This window comes from Dama dama, chromosome 12, assembly GCF_033118175.1.
Source record: "Dama dama isolate Ldn47 chromosome 12, ASM3311817v1, whole genome shotgun sequence".
Lineage (NCBI taxonomy): Eukaryota > Metazoa > Chordata > Mammalia > Artiodactyla > Cervidae > Dama > Dama dama.
The window spans coordinates 2,101,289-2,125,972 of NC_083692.1; the positions used below are offsets into that span (position 1 = coordinate 2,101,289).

Consider the following 24,684-nt stretch of genomic DNA (forward strand, 5'->3'; position numbering starts at 1 on the left):
TTTTGCTGCTGAGCCACCAGGGAAGCCCGTATCAGTTAATCCCATACCCTTAATTTGTCCCTCCTTCCTTCCCTCTCTCCTTCGGTGATGACGAGTTTGTTTTCCTCATCTGTAGAGTCTGTTTCTGTTTTGTGTGGTAGTTCTCTAATGTGGAAGAGACATTTTTGTTAAAAATTGCTCAGTTCTGCAGGGCGCATGACAGACAGCAGAAGCCTTCCCGCGTGTTTCGGCTAGATGTAATCTCTCCTTCCTCTGACATCCCCACATTTTGATGGCAGTATGTTTTACTGGGTGTTGTGGTTCTTCATTGGCAAAGTTTACTCTGTTAGATAATGAGCTTTGGGAGAGCTGTTTTCTTCATCTTGGTTTCCTAGTGCCTATCATAATTAGCATGAGAAGACTGGTTCCCAAGTCCTCTTTTTTTTTTTCATTTATTTTTATTAGTTGGAGGCTAATTACTTTATAATATTGTAGTGGTTTTTGCCACACATTGACGTGAAGTCCTTTTACAATAACTGGTAAGAGAAAACTCAGCGTCGGTGGTTTAAGTAAGTAAGATTAAAAAGAAGACACCTATGTAACAAGGACTCTGGGGCCAGGCAGCCCGCGCCCCTGCCCCTGCGGATCCAGCCTCCTGCTTTCTGCTCTGTTGGGCTCAGTGTGTGACTTCTGTCCTCAATGCTGACAGCTGATGTTGACCATCCAGACTCAGACAGGAATGTGGGGCAAGAGGAAAATACTTTCTGTCTGCGAGGTGTTTGCTTCCTGTGTAGGATTTGAAATCCTCCTCAGGAGACATTTTTGTATGTTTTTGGCTTTGACTATACAGTGTCCAGTGGCCATACTTTGCAAGGGCGGCTGTGAAGCTGAATAGGTATTCTCAGCCTCTCAAGACAAGGAAAATGATGATTGAGAATGGTGGTGAGTGGACCTGTATATAGTATCTGTCATAAAGAGGACTTGAATACTCTTTATTTAATTTAAAAAATTTTATCAAGTGGTTTCTCTGGTGGCTCAGTGGTAAAGAATCTGCCTGACAATGCAAACATTTTATCAAAAATAATCCATGTATGTACTTAGGTAACACTATAAAGTAAGATCCGCAGCCCCTGACCCTTGTCCGCCATTCCATCTTTGATTTCTGCTTTCTTCTATTATAACATGGTCCACCAATTGAAAAATGACACTGTACAGTTCTTCAGTCAGCAGTTTTAGACCTCCTTTATTTATTTGTTCATCTGTTTAACAGGCTTCCCTGGTGGCTCAGGTGGTAAAGAATCTGCCTGCAATGCAGGAGACCCGCATTCTATTCCTGGGTCAGGAAGATCCCCTGGAGAAGGAAATGACAACCCACTCCAGTATTCTTACCTAAATAATCCCATGGACAGAGGAGCCTGGTGGGCTACAGTCCATGGGTTAGCAAAGAGTTGGACCTGACTGAGGGACCAACACTTTCACTTTCATTTAATGAAGTTACAGTTCTGGTTGAATTCATATTCAGTCTTTAATTGCTATGTAAATATTCTTAGCTGAGCCAAGTATTTGTTTTTTGTTTTTGTTTCTTTCTTTGTGTAAATATTTTCCCAGAGTTCAATTACCCGTCTTTCCATTCACTTACTGTTGTTTGAGTCTCTAGGTGCCCCCACTGTTTTAGCAGCTCTGTGGATTCCTTTCCGTGTGATTTTCTGTAGATGAGACAACCCCTTTTCCTGGAGACTTTGCTTCTGAGCCCTCTGTCCTCTTCCACGTGGACTAATTACTCTCAGCTACTGTGTGCTTCTTGTTGTGGGACTTCATTTTCATTTCACTGTCATCTCGAGAATGATGTGCTTAATCCTTTCTTTTTCTAGATCTTGTGGCTTTTCCTTAAAGATTTTTTTGATCTTCAAATGTCTTGATTATGTTCTTACATGTGTGATAACATTACTTGTTTACCTTACTGTTTGGGAGCATATTTTTATCTTGGAAGACTAGGATGTAGGAACATTTTTATTATCTTGAATTTGTAAATCAGTAGATGATTTCTTCCCAGTGACTTTAGCAGTAGTTGGTGTGCATCGTGCCCTTACTGTCTGTGTTGTTTAGTTGCTAAGTTGTGTCTGACTGTTTTGAGACTCCATGGACTGTAGCCAGCCAGGCTCCTCTGTCCATGGAATTCTCCAGGCAGGAATACTGGAGTGGGCTGCCACTTCCATCTCCAGGGGATCTTTCTGACCCAGGAGAATGAACCTGCATCTCCTGCGTTGCAGGTGGATTCTTTACCCCTGAGCCACCAGGGAAGCCCTGTGTGGCGTCCGTCTACGTGGTACACATTCATTGTCTTGTTTAATCTGTACAATATCTTGTTTGGACCAAACACTGCGTTTCCTAAGGATTTTGAATTTTTTAACTCTTTTTATCCCCAGAGCAGATCCTGTAAGGCCGGTACTATTACAGATGTAGGTACAGGGGTACAGAGAGAGAAGTTAGGCAGCTTGTCTGAGAATGCACAGCTGGAGATGGTGCCTGAATTCTAACCTACACAGTGAAATTCTAGGCCACCGCTGTTCTAGATAGCTCTATGCAGTGCCTACGTGTAATTAGAACTGGTTAGATATTTGTAGAATAAACATTTTAAAGTACACTCTTGGTTTTCATTTTTTTAATTAAAATGTATTTTTAAAGATATACTTTCTTGGTTAGCTGTTGAATACTTCTTTTCTTTGTGAAATTTTAATATTTTTAATTTTCCCATTATTTTCAGAGTCAATTTCAATATAATAAATGAGGACAGCTTCATAAAGTGGAAACCTACTTTTTAAAAGCTAGTATGTTTTCATCCACATTTTAATGGTTATAGAAAATGGAAGGCAATAATAAAGCAAATAATGGGAAAGCAGAATTGAATTTTTTATGTCATTTCCCATGAGGAACATATGGATGTTCCATTTTTTATTCTTGTAATATTCCTTTAAAAGGTCCTCTTATAGGCATACAACAAAGAACAAGTAAGTCTTTTCTAGGGTTAATCTTTTACTATGGATGTCCTTGAATTTTTTAAAAATGATTATGCTTACCAGTGTACTATTGTTCAGATACTATAGCTATTTTAGAACTTGCCTTTTTATCTTCCAGGCGTATAAGCCAAGTTAGAGAACTATGATAAGTACAAATTAAATAAATATCCTACTTTGTATTTACCACCCCATCAGCTGTGCTGATGTGTTTGTGCTAAGTAAGAAGGTAAATTAACATCTAAATATATATTTGGACTTCCCTGAGGGCTCAGGCTTGTGAAGAATCCACCTGCAGTGCGGGAGACCTGATTTATAGAAACATCTGAGTAAATAAACATAAGCTGAAGTGTGCACGTATTTGTTGTTCCTTTTATTAAAATCCAGGCTTTCTTGGTGGCTCAGACGGTAATCTGCCTGCAGTGTGCGAGACCATATTCGATCCCTGGGTTGGGAAGACCCTTGGAAAAAGGAATGGCTACCCGCCCCAGTCTTTTTGCCTGAAGAATTCCATGGACAGAGGAACCTGATGGGCTACAGTCCATGGGGTCGCAAAGAGTCAAACATGATTGAGTGACTAACACTTTCACTCACTAAAATCTGGGCAGATTCTGTTCATAAGGGTATTATGGACACAGTCATCTTCCATAATTTAAAGTTGGCAATAACTTGCTTTGGCCACAGCTAAATTTGTTTGATGAGAGCTCTAATTAAGGCATTTTAGTTGCTGTCATTTAGCCAACTAAAATATTGCATATATTTGACAGGTCTTATTTGGATTTACCACATGTCATTTGAATTTCATTAGAATGTGATTTCTTTGATTTTAATATTGAGTCAATCTAGTTTTCACATGCTAAGAAGTACATTTGCTTATTTCAGTTAGCAGAAATATTTAGGAATATTTCAGGTTTAAGATGAAGCTTCTGTTATACAGATTTCTGGCTCTCCCCTGGCACAAGGTAGGACCATTTGTGCTTGGGTAGAATCATTTGACTAGTTTTGGCCAACAAAATTGATCAGTGGTTATGTGTAAGGCTTCCAGGGCTTGTGCATTTAACTGCCAGTGTGACGCCCTTCAAACACTTTATTCCCACTGTTTCCTCAGCTCTTGGTACTTTAGATAGTGGTTTCTCTGTGATCCTGGGTACCACAGTAAACAAGACTTGGAACAGAACCCTAGGCAACCCACGATGGCCATGTAGGATAAGGGAGAAATGGTTGTTTTAAGCCACTAGGGTAATATGTGGCTGTAATATAATTTAGATGATTGAGTGATAAAATTTACTTTAGGGAAAGTCTTATATGAAAGTTTGAAAGTTTAATTGATCAGTTGTGTCTGACTCTTTGTGACCCCATGGATTGTAGACTACCTGGCTCCTCCGTCCACGGGATTTTCCAGGCAAGAGTACTGGAGTGGGTTGCCATTTCCTTCTCCAGATGATCTTCCCGACCCAGGGATCGAACCCGGGTCTCCCACATTGTAGGCAGACACTTTACTGTCTGAGCCACTGGGAAGTCCCAGTCTCATATGAGACCTCAGAAATTTTTAAGACTGTGAAGCAGCAAATAATCCATCACTTTTTAAGATTAAAAGGGTAGTGGCATTTAACTTTCCATTGTGGGTCAGGTGGAGATGGGGTTGAAGGGTTTTAAACTTAACGTAACATCCTCTGAGAGACTTGCAGACCAAGCTGGAAACTTTGTTTGCCTTGAGGATTTTTTTTTGTTGTTGTTGTTGTTTTGAAACTCCAGAAATGATACTTTAACAGTGAACAAGAATAGATATTCTCTGTCTGGTAATGACAGTTGCCTGATTCCAAATCTCCATATATCCCCCACTCCCACCCCTGCCAACCCCCATATCAGTAAGAAGCTCAAATAAAACCACCTCTATCTCTCCTGGGAGATGGAGAAGCCATCATCTTCAGGGTTCGTCACAGCAGTGAGTCCCAGTGGAGCTCCTGTTGCCTTGGTCCCGTGGGGCATGGAGTGGAGAAGGTTGTCTTGAGAGACTCTTGAAAGAGAAAGACAGAGGCACAAAAAACAGACAAAACACAGGTAAAAGGTAACCCTCAGAAAGAGAAGGTGTCAACAGCATGTGCAGAAATGCTGCTTCCCACCCTGTGACTTGGTAGGCCCTGGCTCTGGCTTAGGAAAAGGGCTTGAAAGGGAGCAGGATCAGAAGGGCAGTGTTAAGAAGCTTTGCTTCTAGAGGAGAATAAATATGGAAAGGTTAGTCACCTTGGGAATGTGGCCAGTGAAGAGAAAAAAGAAACGGAGAAAATTACAGATCTTGCAGAAGCAAAAGTTGCCCACAGTCCCTCCCCATCATCCATGAAACAGTGATCCTCACTAAACTGATTGAGAAAACCTGTACCTCAAATACATAGGAATAGAAAAAAAGAATATAAAGCTTCTGTGAAAATAAAACAAAATGCAAATTAAATGTTCCAGGTGGTGCAGTCTCCCCTAATCCACATTATGCGGAAGAAAAGCGGGAATGAGTACTCCCAACTGAGGACATATCTTTAGAAAAGCACCAGTGGTTAACATTCCTGCTTCCACTGCAGGGAGCCAGCTTCAGCCCCAAGCTGGGGGAACTAAGATCCCACATGCCGCATAGCACAGCCAAAAAAAAAAAAAGCCTTGATAATGTTGAAAAAATACCTTGAATCAAATATTCAAAAATTAAGAAAGAAATGGACCAGAAAACAGAAGGAAGTGCAGTGAGAGTTGACTGAACTCAGGGGGAAAAATGAAGAAAAAGACAGAATCATGTCAGAAATGAAGACTAAATAACCAAGTCCTGAAGGAAGAATAGATCAAAATGAAAATTTAATAAGTATTAAAGAAAAGCAAGGAAGCAATTTTTTTAAAGTTAGATACAGAAAGAAAAAGAGGCCTGAGAGAAAGTAGTTGAAGTGAAAGACAAAGTTGTAACATGTACAAGTGGCGTTCTTAAAACTAAACCATCTAAGAAATATGATTCCAAAAATAAAAGAAGACTTGAGTCTACACATTGAAATGACCACTGGGTACTGGGAAAAACTGATCAGCTCTGAGACATATCCTAGTAATACTATTACACTAAAGATACATGCTCAGAGCTTCATTCCAAAAGGTGACCTAAATTGTACAATGGTAGGAATATTAGCTGATGTCAGACTTCTCAAAAGTGGCATCAAGGCAACACTGGAGCAACTTTTTTTTACTTTTAAAGGAGCTTAAGGAAAGGAGGTGTGAATCAAGAGTTATATTCAGCTTTAAGATTAAAACTATAGAAAAGTTTTGAGTATTCAAGAACTCAGAAAAATACCTTACATAGGGAGTCTTCCTGAGGAGTATGCTGGACAGTGAGTTTCATCTAAAGAGGTGGAAAAAGCTCTAAATAATGAGCATTTAATATTTAGTTATAGAGCTGAGACTGAATCAAAGATGGGAGCCACAGATAGAATGGTTTGTAAGCCTTAAATTATATTGTTTATGTAACTACTTGTAATTTATATTGCATAAGGAGGCTTAGACCATAAGTATGTGTACATGTTTGTTCCCAATTTTAGATTCAATCTCAATTTTACTTGAGGTCACAGTAAAAATACAGCTCTTTGAGCTGTAGCAGAACTCAGAACCCCTCAGACCACGGGAACGTTCGCCAGTGAGCTGTAGCACACGGAAGCGGAGCTCACAAGCCCTCACACCACGGACATGTTCGCCAACCCCAGCCTTTACTCCCAGCCGTGAAAGGCGGTAGGAGAGTGGTGTGGGGCCTGATTCCTCAAATTTCTCAGCCTCTCTTCTGCTTCAGCTGCCGCCAGGTTTCCTGTAGGTGCTGACATCCTGGTGTTTACTGGAAGACACAGGGAGGTGAGTTCACGGGTGTTTGAGGACAAGTGGCTTATTGATGGCATGTCAGTCATCTGGGGACATGGGCATTATTGGTGTGCTTCATATCCCATCCATTCAACAATAGCATTTGGGTTTCATCATTCAGAGTTAGATTGCTACTCTTGTACTTCCTGTAAATTACTATATGCTTTTTGGTTCATTTGTGGTGACTTAAACTAGCTTTTGAACTGTGGTGCTGGAGAAGACTCATGAGAGTCCCTCGGACTGCAAGGAGATCCAACCAGTCCATCCTAAAGGAAATTAGTCCTGAATATTCATTGGAAGGACTGATGCTGAAGCTGAAGCTTCAATACTTTGGCCACCTGATGCAAAGAACAGACTCATTGGAAAAGACCCTGATGATGGGAAAGATTGAAGGCAGGAGGAGAAAGGGACGACAGAGGATAAGATGGTTGGATGGCATCACTGACTCAATGGACTTGAGTTTGGGTAAACTCCGGGAGTTGGTGATGGACAGGGAGGCCTGGCGTGCTGTGGTTCATGGGGTCACAAAGAGTCAGACACGACTGAGCGACTGAACTGATTGAAACTAGTAAATAAGAAATAAGCTCAAATAATTTCACATACAAATAATTCTTTTAGTCAGAGATGGTAAGGAAATGATCATGCACCAGTTGAATGAGGAATCCCTGACAATATTTTGAAACACACATGTCATAAATGTGTAAAACACAAGTCTTTATACAGTATAAGTTCTTATACAATGTATGTATTTGCATAGCAGATTTAAATATGTGTGTGTATATCTATATGTATAAAATGATATAAGCATTTATTTCCTAGTTCTGTTCATGAAAGAGCCTAGAAGGCAAGATATTCCAGTAGCAATGAGCACAACTGACACCCAGATCTTGGTTTCTAATACCATTTCCCATTAAAAGGAATCAAGGCTACTTAAGAGAAAGCAAGGAAGCACTTCAAAAGGAAGGAAAGAAAATGAAGGAGTTGTGTCTGAAGGGTAGAGAGCTAGCTTGAAGCTGTTTCCACTGACCAAATATGGGTCAACAGGGCAAGAATGGATTTTAAGTCATTAAAAAAACAGTAATCCATGAAGACTCTGGTGATAGATAGGAAGAAGAGAGGATTCTTCTCAGTCTGGTCCTGACTGATAAGTGTGGAAGGAGTGGAAGGGTGAAAAATTATTATTTTGTAATGATGATAGTAAAGATTAGCAAGACTCATCAGTGGAAGCTAAATTTAGGTGTGAGTTTGATGAGGAATAGGGTATCTTAAGCTGAAGCTCCAATACTTTGGCCACCTGATGCAAAGAACTGACTCATTGGAAAAGACCCTGATGCTGGGAAAGATTGAAGGCGGGAGGAGAAGGGGACGAGAAGATGAGGTGGTTGGATGGCATCACTGACTCAATGGACATGAGTTTGAGCAAGCTCCGGGAGTTGGTGATGGAGAGGGAGGCTTGGTGTGCTGCAAAGAGGGGTTGCAAAGAGCAGACACGACTGAGCGACTGAAATGAACTGAACTGAACTGAGGGTACCTTAATGGCCCCAACTGGTACCTGTATGATGGAGAAACAGGACAGCTCCTTGACTAAGTGAACGAAGATAGTGTCACCAGTGAGAAATAGGCTGACCTCATATGCTTCTGATCGTGATACCTGAGAAGCACAGGTGATTTGAGTAGTGTTCTAGTTGTCACACAGAACCTGAATCATCAGGAAGTGTCAGTCAAACAGAAGGTTCTATTTAAACAAACACCTCTGTTCTTCAAAAAATGTCAGTTATAAAAGACAAAGGTTGAGGACATCTTCAAGATTAAATGAGATTAAAGAGATAAATACAATATGTGATTATATACTGGACTTTGTATGCAGGAAAAAAATTCTATTAAAGGATGTGTTAGTCAGGGTTCTCCAAAAAAGTGAGCCAATAGAATATGTATACACAGAGAAAGAGATTTATTATAAGGAATTGGCTCATCTGATGTGGAGGCAAATCTAAAGTCTACAGGGTAGGCCAGGAGGCCTAAAATCCAGAAGAGGCACTGTTCCGATCGGAGAATTCTCTCTTCCTTTCCGGAGGCTGGTCTTTTTGTTCTTTTTGGGCTTTCAGTTGATTGAAAAGACCCATCCACATTATGGAGGGCAGTCTGGTTTACTCAAAGCCCATAGATTTAAATGTTAATCAAAAACATCATCATAGAGACACCCAGAATAATGTCTGAGTGGCCAAATATCTGGACAGCAGTATGCATCTCTTTAAACCATACTTAATCCCCAAATAAAAACAATAGCAAGGTGACACTTGCAGCTACTATTTTACAACTATCCTGTGTAAAATGAAAAACACAATAAACCTTTCCTCAGAAGAGGATTCAAAGTCCTTGAGTGATGTTTATTCTACTCCTTGACATCCTGTAACTTAAATACTGTGAAATAAATTTAATACATCATGTTACATAAGGGGTTAAGAGAGGGAAGAGAATAAAGATACTTGTTTTATACGCACACACTTCCCCACAAACATATTATTAGTAGGGTAACAAAGCAAGGAAGAAACAACACATTACTAATCACAGAACAAAACAGGACTGACCATTACAGTCTTCATGTCTGTAGCTGGTCACATGGTCTCATCAGCACTGCCTTCAGTAGCGCCCCAGAAAGGAGCCAGTGTTTTTGCGACCGTCTGTGTGGCACAGAGCCATCTGTGACCCAGGCCTGAGTCTTGTCTCTTCTGTCTGCTGCCCTCAGGGGCTCCCCTGGGCCAGCACTGCAGGCTGAGAGGGCAGTGGAGCAGGAGTGGGCCCACCGGCGCGCGAGCCGCCTCTTCACAGCGCGTAGTTGTGCCTTCAGCACCTGCTCAGCCCCGGGCTCCCGCTGGTCACTTCCTTTTGATGATGGAGTGCCGCTGTGCACTCCTAACTTTATGGAGAGCAAACTGCTTTACCCAGAGTTCACCGATTTAAATAGTAACCTTATCCCACAGCGCCATCCAGAAAGACATAGTGTTTGACTTAATATCTGGGCACTCTGTGGTCCAGGCAGGTTGACATGTAAAATTAGCCATCACAAAGGACATCAGACAGTTGACACATCAGAAAAGGGACCGTGCATGCATGCTCAGTCACTTCGTCATGTATGACTCTTTTATGACCCCATGGACTGCAGCCTGCCAGGCTCCCCTGTTCGTGGAATTCTCCAGGCAAGAATACTGGAATGATCCTTCCCAACCCAGGGATCGAACCCACGTCTCCAGCATTGGTAGGTGTTCTTTACCCTTCTGGGAAGCTCAAAGGGACCGTAGATTATTTTATCAATACCAAACTTTCTGAATTTGATAACTGTACTGAGATTACTTAAGAGAGTTTTTAGGAAAAGCACTCTGAACTACTAGGGTTTCCCTGGTGGCTCAGACAGTAAAGAATCTGCCTATAGTGTGGGAGACCTGGGTTTTGTTCTTGGTTTGGAAGATCCCTTGGAGGAGGGCATGGCGACCCGCTCCACTACTCTTGCCTGGAGAGTGCCGTGGACAGAGGGCCACAGCCCATGGGGGCCACAAAGAGTCGGACACGAGTGAGTGACTAACACTTCTACTTTTCACTCTGAACTACTGAAGTGTAGGGTGCATGATGTGTGCAAACTACTCTGAAGCAGATCATAAAAATAAGTAATTGTGTCTGTGAATATGAATGTATGAGTAAAACAGAAGACAAATGTGGCAGAATGTTAAAAATTAGTGATTATGAATATGGGAATTGTCTGTTCTTGCAGCTTTGGATTTTGAAACAACTTTAAAATAAAAGAAAAATTTAAATGGTAGTGTACATTATTAAGAGGCACAAACAGCCTGAACCTTTTTCATGGCAGCATAATTCTGCTCATACCCTTGTCATAATTGCTCAACTTGGCATCAGGAAAATGGGATACACACTTCATCTTTGATTCAAAAAGAGGGGACATAGGGGCGCACCTGCTATCGAGATCCCTCTGGGACCTTTCTTCCAAACCACAGACGAGGGGTCGGAGTGTGGCTGCGTTGAAGAAAACACAGTGAAAGCTGAAGTGGAGGGAGGATGGGCCAAGGCAGGATGACTTTAGTTTCTTTGATCTCCAGCGTTCATGGCATTAAATTAGATAGTTCATCATGAATTAAGATTAACATTTTTGGTAGGTGGGATTGAGCTTGAAAAATAAGTTGGCCGCAGCCTGTGAAAGTTCACAGCTGTAAGCACTGATTCCTGCAGTCTGATGCCTGATCCAAGGCTGCCGCATTTTAAGTGCTAATGGAAACCAGACTGGCACGCTTAGCAGCATGTAGTCTGGAAAATAGAAGAAGGAAAGGGTGTTGATAAAGTCCTTTCTCACAATAGAATTAAATGCAGAGGTGACTGTAGACTTCGCCAAAGATGGAGAAGCTCTATACAGTTAGCAGAAACAAGACTGGGAAATGACTGTGACTCAGATCATGAACTCCTTATTGCCAAATTCAGACTTAAATTGAAGAAAGTAGGGAAAACCACTAGACCATTCAGGTATGAACTAAATCAAATCCCTTACGATTATACAGTGGAAGTGAGAATAGATTGAGGGGATTAGATCTGATAGACAGAGTGCCTGAAGAACTATGGACAGAGGTTCATGACATTGTACCAGAGGCAGTGATCAAGACCATCCCCAAGAAAAAAAAAATGCAAAAAGGGAAAATGGCTGTCTGAGCAGGCCTTACATATAGCTGTGAAAAGAAGAGAAACTAAAGGCAAAGGAGAAAGGGAAAGATATACCCATTTGAACGCAGAGTTCCAGAGAATAGCAAGGAGAGATAAGAAAGCCTGCCTTAGTGATCAGTGCAAAGAAATAGAGGAAAACAACAGAATGGGAAAGACTAGAGATCTCTTCAAGAAAATTAGAGATACCAAGGGAATATTTCATGCAAGATGGGCACAATAAAGGACAGAAATGGTATGGACCTAACAGAAGCAGAAGATATTAAGAAGAGGTGGCAAGAATACACAGAAAAACTATACAAAAAAGATCTTCATGACCCAGATAATCACGATCGTGTGATCACTCACCTAGAGCCAGACATCCTGGAATGTGAAGTCAAGTGGGCGTTAGGAAGCATCACTACAAACAAAGCTAGTGGAGGTGATGGAATTCCAGTTGAGCTATTTCAAATCCTAAAAGATGATGCTGTGAAAGTGCTGCACTCAGTATGCCAACAAATTTGGAAAACTCAGCAATGTCCACAGGACTGGAAAAGGTCTGTTTTCATTCCAATCCCAAAGAAAGGCAATGTCAAAGAATGTTCAAACTACCGCAAAATTGCACTCATTCACATGCTAGCAAAGTAATGCTCAAAATTCTCCAAGCCAGGGTTCAACAATATGTGAACCGTGAACTTCCAGATGTTCAAGCTGGATTTAGAAAAGGCAGAGGGACCAGAGATCAAATTGCCAACATCCATTGGATCATAGGATAAGCAAGAGAATTCCAGAAAAACATCTATTTCTGCTTTATTGACTGTGCCAAAGCCTTTGACTGTGTGGATCACAACAAGCTGTGGAAAATTCTTAAAGTGATGGGAACACCAGACCACCTGACCTGCCTCCTGAGAAATCTGTATGCAGGTCAGGAAGCAACAGTTAGAACTGGACAGGGAACAACAGACTGGTTCCAAATTGGGAAAGGAGTATGTTAAGGCTGTATATTGTTACCCTACTTATTTAACTTATATGCAGAGTACATCATGAGAAATACTGGACTGGATGAAGCACAAGCTGGAATCAAGATTGCTGGGAGAAATATCAATAACCTCAGATATGCAGATGATACCACCCTATGAAAGAAAGTGAAGAAAAACTAAAGAGCCTCTTGATGAAAGTGAAAGAGGAGAGTGAAAAATTTGGCTTAAAGCTGAACATTCAGAAAACTAAGATCGTGGCATCCAGTCCCATCACTTCATGGCAAATAGATGGGAAAACAGTGGCAGACTATTTTTGGGGGGTTCCAAAATCACTGCAGATGGTGACTGTAGCCATGAAATTAAAAGACGCTTACTCCTTGGAAGTAAAGTTATGACCAACCTAGGCAGTGTATTAAAAAGCAGAGATGTTACTTTGTCAACAAAGATCTGTCTAGTGAAGGCTATGGTTTTTCCAGTGGTCATGTATGGATGTGAGAGTTGGACTATAAAGAAAGCTGAGCACCAAAGAATTGATGCTTTTTAACTCTAGTGTTGGAGAAGACTCTGGAGAGTCCCTTGGACTGCAAGGAGACCCAATTAGTCCATCCCAAAGGAGATCAGTCCTGAATATTCATTGGAAGGACTGATGATGAAGCTGAAACTCCAGTACTTTGGCCACCTGATGTGGAAAGCTGACTCGTTTGAAAAGACCCTGATGCTGGGAAAGATTGAAGGTGGGAGGAGAAGGGGACGACAGAGGATGAGAGGGCTGGATGGCATCACCGACTCAGTGGGCATGAGTTTGAGTAAACTCCAGGAGTTGGTGGTGGACAGGGAGGCCTGGCCTGCTGCAGTCCAGTGCAGACACGACTGAGCGACTGAACTGAACTGACCCCTTTGCAGATCCCCAGGCAGGCCACGCTCTCCGTGTCCTTGGTAAGCTGTGTGCTGTCCGTCAGTGCCTGGCCTCCGCAGCATTGCACTGCGGGCGATGCTCCCTCGTGCGCCTCTGCTCTCCCTGCCTCTTACTCCTCTGCTGTTGCTGGCACCCTGGGCTGCTCACCTGCCCGAGTGCGCGCACTGGACCCTGTGCTCCTTGACTTCAGAACGTGTCTGCTCACCAGGGCTTTGTACTGTATTGGCCCCAAGTAACCATTCGCAATGTTTCTTCAGTGAGCAGACTGTAGATCCCCTGGGGGAGGGCATGGCGACCCACTCCTGTGTTCTTGCCTAGAGAATCCCGCGGACAGAGGAGCCTAGCATGGGGTCACAAAGAGCCGGACACAACTGAAGCGAGTTAGGACGCACACACACACAATGCACTCACAGTGTGTGACCCTGCCTAAAAGCCTATGAAGTCAGCAAGGGGAAGAGGGATGTCTTACGGCAGCAGTGGGCCCCAGCATCCCTGGTATGGCAGTAAGTGCCCCGAGGTCGCCTTCTGGTCGGGCTCTCCAGGGCTGTGAGTCCAGGTGTCAGCCGGGACTGAGAGGTTCAGAGTGGAGGAACCGCTTGATAAGAAACAAGGGACCAGATTTGTTGGTTTGTTCCTAATGAGGAGGGAGCGAGAAAAGGAGAAAAGTCAGACACCGGATGTGAGACCAGGGGTGGGTGAGAGAACGACCTCCCCGGGGGGTGGAGGGTGGGGAGGGATAAGGGATGTTCCCGCTTCCAGTGTCCTTTCCGTTGTTGCCATGCCTGCTGCCCTCTGCCTTCCCCGAAGTCTTCGCTCAAGTCTTTTGTGCTCAGGAAGGCTTTTTGTGTGTGTTTGGGTTTTGCTTTTGTCTTTCATTCCCTGGTGGCTCAGATGGTAAAGCGTCTGCCCGCAATGTGGGAGACCCGGGTTCAGTCCCTGGGCTGGGAAGATCTTCTGGAGATGGAAATGGCAACCCACTCCTGTATTCTTGCCTGGAGAATCCCATGGATGGAGGAGCCTGTTAGGCCACAGTTCATGGGGTCGCACAGAATTGGACATGACTGAGCGACTTCACTTTCATTTTTGTCTTTCATAAAACGCAGAGAGGGATCCAAGCCTCGCTTGGTTGCTTGCAGTACAGAACCGCGATGACCTTCAGGCCTCGGAGGGAGCTGAGGGTGTCTGCTGAGCGCCTCATGGAGCCCTGGGCTGGGGGCATCTGACTTGCACAGGCTGAGGGTCTGCAGGACTCAAGCCCGTCAGTCTAGATTCTCGGGAGCTGGCAGGCCCCTGCTGGTGACGGGGATACGGCCATATCAGCAAAAGAGCAGAAATGAACACAAAATGTGGGTCGCTAGTATCAGGATGGTGGGATTACAGTCGTCCCATCCCTGAGACTTTCTCTGTCACAGGTCATAGAAAAGTTTTAAAAAGAGGAAGGTGCCCACAATGCTGTGATGTGATCTTGCTCACACCGGCACTTGGAAATTAGAGATTAATGTTGATGTCTTTACCACTGAAGGTGCTGGAAAGGGGAAGGTGAAACTAATTCTTGAGGAATAGGGAATTTGGGCCAGGTCCAAAACTTTTTTCTTTACCAAAAATGGGAACTTTTTCATTAACTTGTTAGTTTTTGTTTCCCTCTTTTTTTTTTTTTTAAATTGATGAGTTAATGTCTCAAGAAAAAAAAAATCAGTTAAGTATCTGAAAATTGGCAAAGTTTTGTGTTGACCATGTTTAAGTTGTAGAAGTCGATAGTATTCTGCAGATCATAGATTTATAATAAATTATAGCTTCATTATTTGTTTCATTGGCAATAGACTAGAATTTTCTCTGCTTCCTTTTGCATTGACAACTAAATCTCAACTAAATGTTGCTTTTTATAATTGTTCTCCTTTTCTTTTAAAATGAAAAAGTCAGAAAACCATTGACAGGGGCGTGGTATACAACTGCTGTGTCCTGCATGTATGGCTGTTAGCTAAGTGTTCCTTGTTGGCAGCAGATAGGACTCAGTGTTGGATCATTATACTGTTTGTGTGTTCTCCTCATTCTTCGATTTCATGCATCTACTTGTAGTTTTAATCACAGCAGACTGATGTAATAAACCCTGGTGACGTTTTACCAGCTTACAGTGGGCAATACAAATCAACAAGTGCATGAAGTATCGTGTGTCCTTAATTAGCACATTTTTCTTTTTGGGTAAAGGTATCAACTGAAAAGTGGTTTGCTTGGGGGAGCATGGAATTAGGAGAAAAGGGGAATGGTTGTATGTTCTAATAGCTAAAGACAGAAGAGCTCAAGAGCACAGTACAGCCGTCTCCAGGATGGGGTGTTCCTTCCTTGGGAGCCTGGTGTTCGAAGCTGTTGATTAGGTTGTTCACAGGAAAGTGCTAGAAACCACGGCCCAGCTTGGCACCCTTTCCTAGTTCTCCTTTTGTCCGGTCTGTCTTTGTTCTTAAATGTTTAATATTCTTTAACTATTTAGTTCTTTTGATTGTTGTGTGCTGTGTTCAGTCGTGCCCAACTGTTTTGCCACTCTGTGGACTGCAGCTCGCCAGTCTCTGCCCGTGCTATTTTCCCAGCAAGAATACTGGAGTGGGTTGCCGTTTCCTCCTTCAGGGGGTCTTCCTGACCTGCCTCTCTCACATCTCCTGCATTGCAGGTGGCTTCTTTCCCTCTGAGCCAATGGAGGAGCCTTCAAATCCTTCTACCCTGCTCACAGTTATTTTTCATAGACCTCACTTCATTGTCTGTTGTACACTTTAGCCGAGCTGATTTCTGAGGCATCTGACTCTTGTGTCAGGGCCCAGCTTCTCTGGCAGAGGCTGTTTGTATCCCTTAGGAAGGCTGCACATAATCTTTTTTCCTGACCATGAAGCCTTAACATGTCCTTGTCTTCACTCTGTCCTGTAGTCCTTCTCTCTGACCCTTTCTGACCAGCATCCCATTGTTTATCACTTTCTGAGGGATCTGCTCCCTAAAACACCCCCCAGCCTTTCCCGTATTCCCTTTGTCCGTGGGTGTTCTCATTCATCTGCCTTCCAAGCTGGAAAAGTTTCATAGGATTCTTTCCCATTTCCTTAACTCCTTCCCTTTATAGCTCCATTTCGTGAATAAAACTATCAGTATCCATTACTTTTCAGGATATTATTTTGTTTTTCCATCCCCACCTTTGTACCTTGACCTCCCTGTGTAGATTGGAGGCTCGATTTATTTATTTTACTCATACAACTTTCATTTATTCATACAGCAGCAACTCAGGATCACCCACAGGGAAGAGATTCTTTGGGCTGGGTATATGGGATGGGGGAGGTGCTGGGAAGTGTGGAACTTTCTGGAACTCTCAGGGAAGACCGCTGTGCCTGCCGCTCTGTGTGTGCACCAACCCGGAACCTCTCTGACCCCCAGGCCCTGTTGTTTAGGGGTCTTCATGGATGTTTCTTTACAGGCGTGATGGATTGAATAATGGCCGCTGGGGATTAACTCACTGTCCAGCCCCTCTTTCTTCCCCTGGGGTGGGAAGGCGGGCAGAGGGTGGGGGCGGAGAGTCCCTGGTGTCCGCCACCAGCCCCATCCTGCAGCTGTCAGGGGTCCTCAGCAACAAGCCCCTTGGTAACTCTCAGGCGACTCTTACCACTCTCAGGAGATTCTTAAGCTTTTAGGACTAAGACCAAATATATATATTTATCATTGTATCACAGCGTGACTTCACTGATGGTCAGTTTTCAATTGACATTTGTCTTTCCTTGGATTCTATACATTGTTTGATTTCTAGTCCTTTCTCTGGCCCTTTTTCTCCTTGCGTCCTAACTCTTGGTCATCATCAAGATTTGCCCTCTTTTTGTGATCTCCTGAAGAGTTTTCCTCTTAAAACTTTAGCCCTTGTCCCCTTTTAAAAACTCTGGGCATTGTAGGGGAGGAAAGAAAAAAACTCTTCTCTTCACTCTTCTGAATTCTCAATTTGGATTCCTGTAACAGAAGACAGTTAACAACAGAGAAGTATATAAGTTGATTTCATGTAAGTTTTATGTTACTTAGCGACCTTCATGAGGAAATAAAGACTTAGAGAAATGGTTAAACCTGAGGTTTTTAATATTAGGTTTAATGAAAAACGGAGCCTCATGGGAAAAGGGTGTGGGTAGTGAACTGGGGGAAGCTTAGCGGGTCCTGTTTGTTCTGATTCGTCTCTGTGTCCCTGGCTTGAGAGGTAAGGGTACTCCTTTCCTCTGGGTGTGGGGGGAGCGTGCCCTTGCACAGGAGGGTCTGGGGGTGACTTCAGGAGAAGGTCAGAGAGCCCTTGCCTGCGCTGTTTCTCAAATTCCTTCAGCCTAAAATATTCCCTCTACCGAGGTCCTGTGCTTCGGGGTAGTGTGTCCTGAACCCCATCCACGTGCTGTCTGTGTCTGCAGTTTCTCGTCTAGAACTGCCCACACAAGAGCCCTTGGGATGGCATGCCATAACTTCAAAACCGACGTGGAAACCCCAGACTTCCCCTTCCAACTTCCCTTCAACTTCCCCTTTCAGCAAGGTTCTGTCAGTAACTGCCACTCACCACGGTTTCTTGGGGGAAATGGAGCAGAAGTTCAGGTAGTTTGTCTCTGAAAGTGGGGAGCCCTGTCCTGTCTGCTTTTGTAGTCTTAGCTCCCAAGTCAGGTGTTCGGCAGATGCTCCTTGAAGTGAGCATCTCGGCGATTCTTCACACACACACACTATTTTACTTACTTGTTGTTGACTGTGCTGGGCCTTCCTTGCCGCGGGCTTTTCTCTAGTTGGGGTACGTGAGTGTCTCGTTGCCGTGGTCTGTCTGGTTGTGGACCACAAGCACCCGGGCCCAGGGCCTTGAGGAGCAGTGGCTCCCGGGGTCAGTTGCTCTGCGGCAGGGGGATCCTCCTGGACCCCCGGAATTGAACCCATGCCTCCTGCGCTGGCAGGTGGATTTTTTACCACTGCGCCACCAGAGAAGCCCTGTGTCAGTGACTCTTAGGGTCGTTATTCCCTCTTCCTTTTAGTTTCTGTCGTTACTTGGACTCGATCCTCATGAGCACGCATCCAGTTTGTTGCAGTAACCTCCCAGCTTCTCGTTCCCGTCTTCCCTCACTCTGTCCCCATGACCAGCACGCTGCTGCTGGAGTAGCCTTCCTGAAGCCTTACTGTGGTCTTGTCAAGAGCTTCTGTTACTTATGGATTCAATATTTTTGATTCAGTTAAAACTAGTCTGGCATTCTAGGTTTGGAATCAGCTCATTTCTTGTATCTGTTTTATGTCATGTTTTTACTGTTTTTCCCACATGTTTATTATAGCTCATATTCTCTGGTAGGAAAATATGTATTCCTACTTATGCTTTTGTTCCAACCCTTCTTCTGGTCCAGAAACTCCCAGCCATTCTCTCGTCTTGGCTAGTTTAAATCCTGTACTTGTTGGCTGCAGACCTAGCCCTTGGTTCAAGTGTGAGGAGGCACCTAGTAAGTGTTTCTTAAATGAGTGAATGAGGACCAGTGTTCTCAATAAGGCTGTCTGGTAGCTTCACATGATGCTGATATTCCCTTTAATATCCACAGTCTTTTCTATTAAATTCCATTTTCACAGCTTATTGCAAATTTAATAAGTAACTAATTCACTGAATAAAATCTAGTATATGAGTGCCTCAGTCCTATACCAAGAAACCTACTTGAAATGGCTTCAGAAGCATTATTCTCTTTATTTCTACTTTAATTGTAAAGGTGCTTTTAAATTAAGCCTTTCACTTTAGCATAAGTGAATCATTGGATCTAATAAAATGATTTCAGCACATGCTCTGTGCAATTACATGTGTGCAGCTTAGCAGAAACTATGGCAACAGAATAAAAAAATGTGTTGTTACTGATTCTTTTCCTCCGTGAGAGTGGGATGTTCCAAGTTAAATATCTCACAACCTAAAAAAAAGAATTATAGATTATGTGCTTTACAAATTACATTTGATAATAGAATTGCCTGGAAAGTTAAGAAGCATTTATCAATCGTTTGTTTGTGGCTAAAATCCTAGAAAAACATGCCAAAGATTAACGATAATTATCTTTGAGTGGTGGGACTGTGGGAGATTTTCAGGGTCTCTTTAGGCCTATTTATACTGTTTGTCTACTCAAAGTTTGAATGTGGGTTATTTTATAGTAAAAAAGCAAACAAAAATGCTATTTGAATTTGGGAGAAAAGACAATGATCTTTTTAGTGTAAATTTATTGTTTTAAAGTTAGATCAGTCATATTTTCCCACAGTGCACATATCTGCGTGAATATTATAGGAGAGGCTGGAGGAGTCCACTTACAGTGTAAAGAGTCACGTATTTTATAGCTGTTGGATAATATCAGATTTTTCCTTTAAGAAGTGTTCATCAAACTTTTCTAAAGAGAGTTTTTGAATTAACTGAAATTTATTAGAGTTGCGGCAAACGTATTTTTGAAAAATCCATTGACTTCTTGTAAAGGGTTTAGTTAAATTTAATCTTAAAAATTATTTCCTAACCAATAAGAATTCATTATAGGAGGATACATTATAGGATAATAACACTAATCAAGAAGGGAAGGATTTTCTCTTTATAAGTTTATTTGGTTTATCTTCACTCTGTCATGCAGGACGTTTCATTGTGGTGCCGATTCCTTAGTTGTGGCAGGAGGCATGTGGGATCTTAGTTCCCCCACCAGGGACTGAACCTGTGTCCCCTGCATTGTGAGGCAGATTCTTAACCCCTGGGCCACCAGGGAAGTCCCTGGAAGGGAAGGATTTTCAGTGGGAGAGTCCCTAATATTTTAATAAGAAAAAAATTAGTTAAAATTGCTTTGTGAAACATTAAAATTATTCACACCTGTCCTTTCTAAATGATTAATATTGTACTAATGTAAAAAATCTTCAAATTCTTTTGATGAGCGGAGACTAGCTAAACTGATTAATTATAGAGATAGGCCTAAAGTAGACCTTGAAAAGTTCAGAAATGTTTATTGTTTTAGTTGACATTTGCTAATATTTAATAATTCATATGATGTGGGCATCAAAATGGACTGCAAGGAGATCAAACCAGTCAATCCTAAAGGAAACCAGTCCTGAATATTCATTGGAAGGACTAATGCTGAAGCTGAAACTCCAATACATTGGCCACCTGATATGAAGAACTGACTCATTGGAAAAAACCCTGATGTTGGCAAAGATTGAAGGGCAGGAGGAGACGGGGACAACAGAGGATAAGATGGTTGGATGGCATCACTGACTCAATGGACATGAGTTTGAGTGAGCTCCAGGAGTTGGTGATAGACAGGGAAGCCTGGCATGCTGCAGTCTGTGGGGTCGCAAAGAGTCGGACACGACTGAGCGACTGAACTGAGCTGAATAAGCAATGATATGATCATACTCTGTGCCAGCTAAGTAGCTCTAGACTACTTTATTAAAGTTTGTTGATATTGTTTGTTATTTTATGTATTTGTGAAGAGTTTCTATAGGCAATGTTTCTGTGGGAAGTTAATTCTTTTATATAGAATTTAGGAGCTGAGGATGAGATTTTGGTGCAATTAGCTATTATAGCTGGAAATCCATAAATGCCCAAAGTCTGCTCAGTCATATTATTCTTATCCCTCAGGAGTCAGGAGGGAACTGTCTGCAAGAAAGAGTAGCTGGTGGGACTCAGTACCACATTGTCTGTAAAAGCTGAGCAAGCTTCCAACAGGCCAGTACTGAACTCTCCTTAAAAGCGGCATTGGTGCATGTAGCTTACCTCCGTGAGAGCTCCTCCTTCCCTCCCAAACCCGCCTAATAATCTCAGGACCAGCATGTTGAGCTGTGTGAGTCCGAAGGTTTAGAGAGGAGAACACACAATGAGTGAACACCAGGTCCCAAGAGAACCTCCACCCCCACTTAGTAACCATTATATAGTGAAAGGAGGCATGCAAGAGAATGGCCTTCTCAAGAGATCAGGCCAGGCCAGAAGCTTGAGGCAAAAAAGGAAAAAAGAACAGGCCTTGGATGGAGACTGTTCTGAACACAGAGACTCCGATTACTACTGAGTGTCCCCAGTCAGAGTTTTGGACTCTTTAATAATGAGTGACTTCTGTTTATCTTCGAGAAGGACTAGACAGAGAGTCGGGCAGAAGCATGCCTGACACAGGTGAAGGAGCTCCTGAAGCCACGATGAGAACCATCTCCTTCCGCACATGAGGACGGCAACGGACAGTTCTGCCTCTCTCGGGTACAGGTCTGTTTCTGGTAGTCTGGTTCCAGACATCCAGGTGGCTACAGGTCACCTGACATATCATTCTGGACTTTACCGAGGCAGGTAGATGACTCAGAAATACAGGTTCCTTTAAGTGGCTGGTGTTCATTGTGCCTCTAGGATAAAGTAAAATGTGTAAATATTTTAAGTCTTGTTCTAATGAATGTTAGTAGCATTGCTGGGAAGGTTGAGCTCTTGCTCTTAGGTTAACAATTTAATTAAGAGAAATGTAGTTTATTTTTACTTTCATGCTCAAAGACTTCTAACTACAATGAAAAATAATAACAGAAATGAGAACCATTTAGGCTGTTAGGCTCACATGCTTGACTGTATGTTTGTTATTGCTTGAATTCTGTATAACATCACATTTTTGTTTGCTTTTATGTGTTTTGTTATTAACACAATGAAAAAAATCTTTTTAATTAACAGTATTTCCCACTGTGTAAATATGATAGAGCCTCCTGTAGATTTACTTCCATATGTGTGCTTACTTACCATGTCTAACAGATATGATGTAAAAGAAAGAATCATATAGATATTAAGTTCATGATCCCTGAGATGGGCCTATATTGTATCATCTTTAAGATTTTATTTGCTCTTTGAAGTTAATTTCCACGGGTAGTAGTTGAAGTGAAAAGCAGAAACTGCTATTTTATTTGGATGTTGACTTAGGAAGATCATTACTTCTTGTAATGTCAGAATAAGACCACCTACTAGAGAATTACTTTGCAGAAAGTAACTATGAAAACTGGACTTAATAGAAAAAGCAGTGTTTAAGGCACTTGAGAGTGGACAGAAACAGGCTCTTAGGGAGAGGACACAGTTGAAGGAGGTGGGGAAGGTAACATTGTCTTTTCACTATTTTTAGCTTCAGGGTGAGCATAGGTCGTATTCTTTGGACTCTGATGAAAAAATAATAGTCTCTCTGGTCAGAGAAACTAGGAAACTAAAGTCAGAGAACCTTGGCCACTGAAGATAGTAGAGGAATCCCTGAGAGAGAGGAGCCTCAGAGTAGGGAGAGTCCTCAAATTTTGTGTATGGAAATTTGTGCATTTACTTCTGAACCATGCATGAATACAACAGTCTCAGAACAGCTTGACTTAAAAAATGAATCTGAAGTGGCCTAGAGCTGCCTTCTAAGAAACTGATTTGTAATTCAAGTCAGGCCAGGCAAAACCAGGATATTTGCCGGCTAAAACAAAAGAAACTCTTGCTGGAGAAAAATAACAATCTTAGAGTTTTCACAAGTTAGCATTTAAGGGTTAATGTTGAGAGTACAATAAAAAATTATCCTACATAGGAGGGATCAAGAAAATGGAACATATCCCAAGAGGAAATAAAAACAACTGAATCCCAGCCTGATATGCATGAGATACTGGCAGTAGCAGACAAGAATTTTAAAGCAGCTCTTAAAATATCCTCAATGAAATAAAGCAACATGTTCTCAGTGAATGAAAAAATAAAAAAATCTTATCCGATAAATAGAAACAATGAGAAAGAACCACATGGAATTTCTAGAAATGATAAATACAATGTTTGAAATGTAAAAATCTAATGGATGAATTTAACAGTTGAATAGAGATGTTGGAAGGAAATGTAAGTGGACTTGAAGATAGAACAATGGGAATTAATGTGAAGAACAGAGAAAACATTAGAAAAACATGAATAGAGTCTCCGGGACTTCTTGCTGCTGCTAAGTCGCTTCATTCGTGTCCAACTCTGTGCAACCCCATAGACGGCAGCCCACCAGGCTCCCCTGTCCCTGGGATTCTCCGGGCAAGAACACTGGAGTGGGTTGCCATTTTCTTCTCCAATGCATGAAAGTAAAAAGTGAAAGGGTAGTTGCTCAGTCATGTCCGACTCTTAGCGACCCCATGAACTGTAGCCTACCAGGCTCCTCCGTCCATGGGATTTTCCAGGCAAGAGTACTGGAGTGGGGTGCCATTGCCTTCTCCACAGAGACCTCTTAGTATCAATCAATCAAACATAGGTGCAACTGCAATCTTAAGAAAGTGAGGAGAGAGGGAATGGGATAGAACAAACATTTGAAAAATTAAGGCAAAAACTTCTCAAATTGGATGAAAAACAGAAACTCACAGATATAAGATACTCGGTAAATGCCAGGCCAAATGAACCCAAAGAAGGTCATATCATGTCTGGAAGCAACCTAAATGTCCATCAACAGAAGAGTGGATAAAGAAGATTTCGTGCATATCTATAATGGAGTATTACTCGGTCAAAAAAAGAATGAAATAATGCCATTTGCAGCAACATGATGGACCTAGAGATTTTTTCAGGCAGAGAAGCACAAATATTATATGATATCACTTGTATGTGGAATCTAAGAAAATGGTACAAATAAACTTATTTATAAAACAGAAACAGAGTTATAGGTGTAGAAAAAATTCTTATGGTTACTAGGGGCAAGAGGGGGAGGGGTAAACTGGGAGGTTGGGATTGACATACGCAGACTGCTGTATATAAAATAGAAGACTAATGAGGACCTGGTGTATAGCACAGGGAGATCAACTCAGTCCTCCATAATGACCGTCATGGGGAAGGAATCTTAGAAAAGAGTTCAGCTCACTTCAGTTGCTCAGTCGTGTCCGACTCTTTGTGACCCTGTGGACTGCAGCGCGCCAGGCCTCCCTGTCCATCACCAACTCCTGGAGCTTGCTCAGTCTCATGTCCATCGCGTTGGTGATGCCATCCAACCATCTCATCCTCTGTCTCCTACCACCTTCAATCTTTCCCAGCATCAGGGTCTTTTCCAGTGAGTCAGTTCTTTTCATCAGGTGGCCAAAGTATTGGAGTTTCCAGCTTCAGCATCAGTCCTTCCAGTAAATATTCAGGACCAATTTCCTTTAGGATGGACTGATTTGATCTTCTTGCAATCCAAGGGACTCTCATGAGTCTTCTCCAACACCACAGTTCAAAAGCATCATTTCTTCGGCTCTCAGCTTTCTTTACAGTCCAGCTCTTACATCCATA

At 42.4% G+C, this 24,684-nt stretch overlaps 1 protein-coding gene across 3 annotated transcripts in view; it reads left to right on the top strand.

Annotated features, from left to right (window-relative positions):
* RPS6KA5 (ribosomal protein S6 kinase A5) overlaps positions 1 to 24,684 on the top strand; it is a 185,463-nt gene that overhangs the window by 26,902 nt on the left and 133,877 nt on the right. For 2 of the 3 annotated variants that reach the window (XM_061156420.1, XM_061156419.1), the window contains exon 1: positions 6,644 to 6,860. The exons of the other annotated variant lie outside the window; for it this stretch is intronic. The gene's annotated coding sequence lies outside the window, so the exon portion shown is untranslated. Of the gene's footprint in view, positions 1 to 6,643; positions 6,861 to 24,684 lie in introns of those variants that run through there. 3 annotated transcript variants of the gene reach the window in all.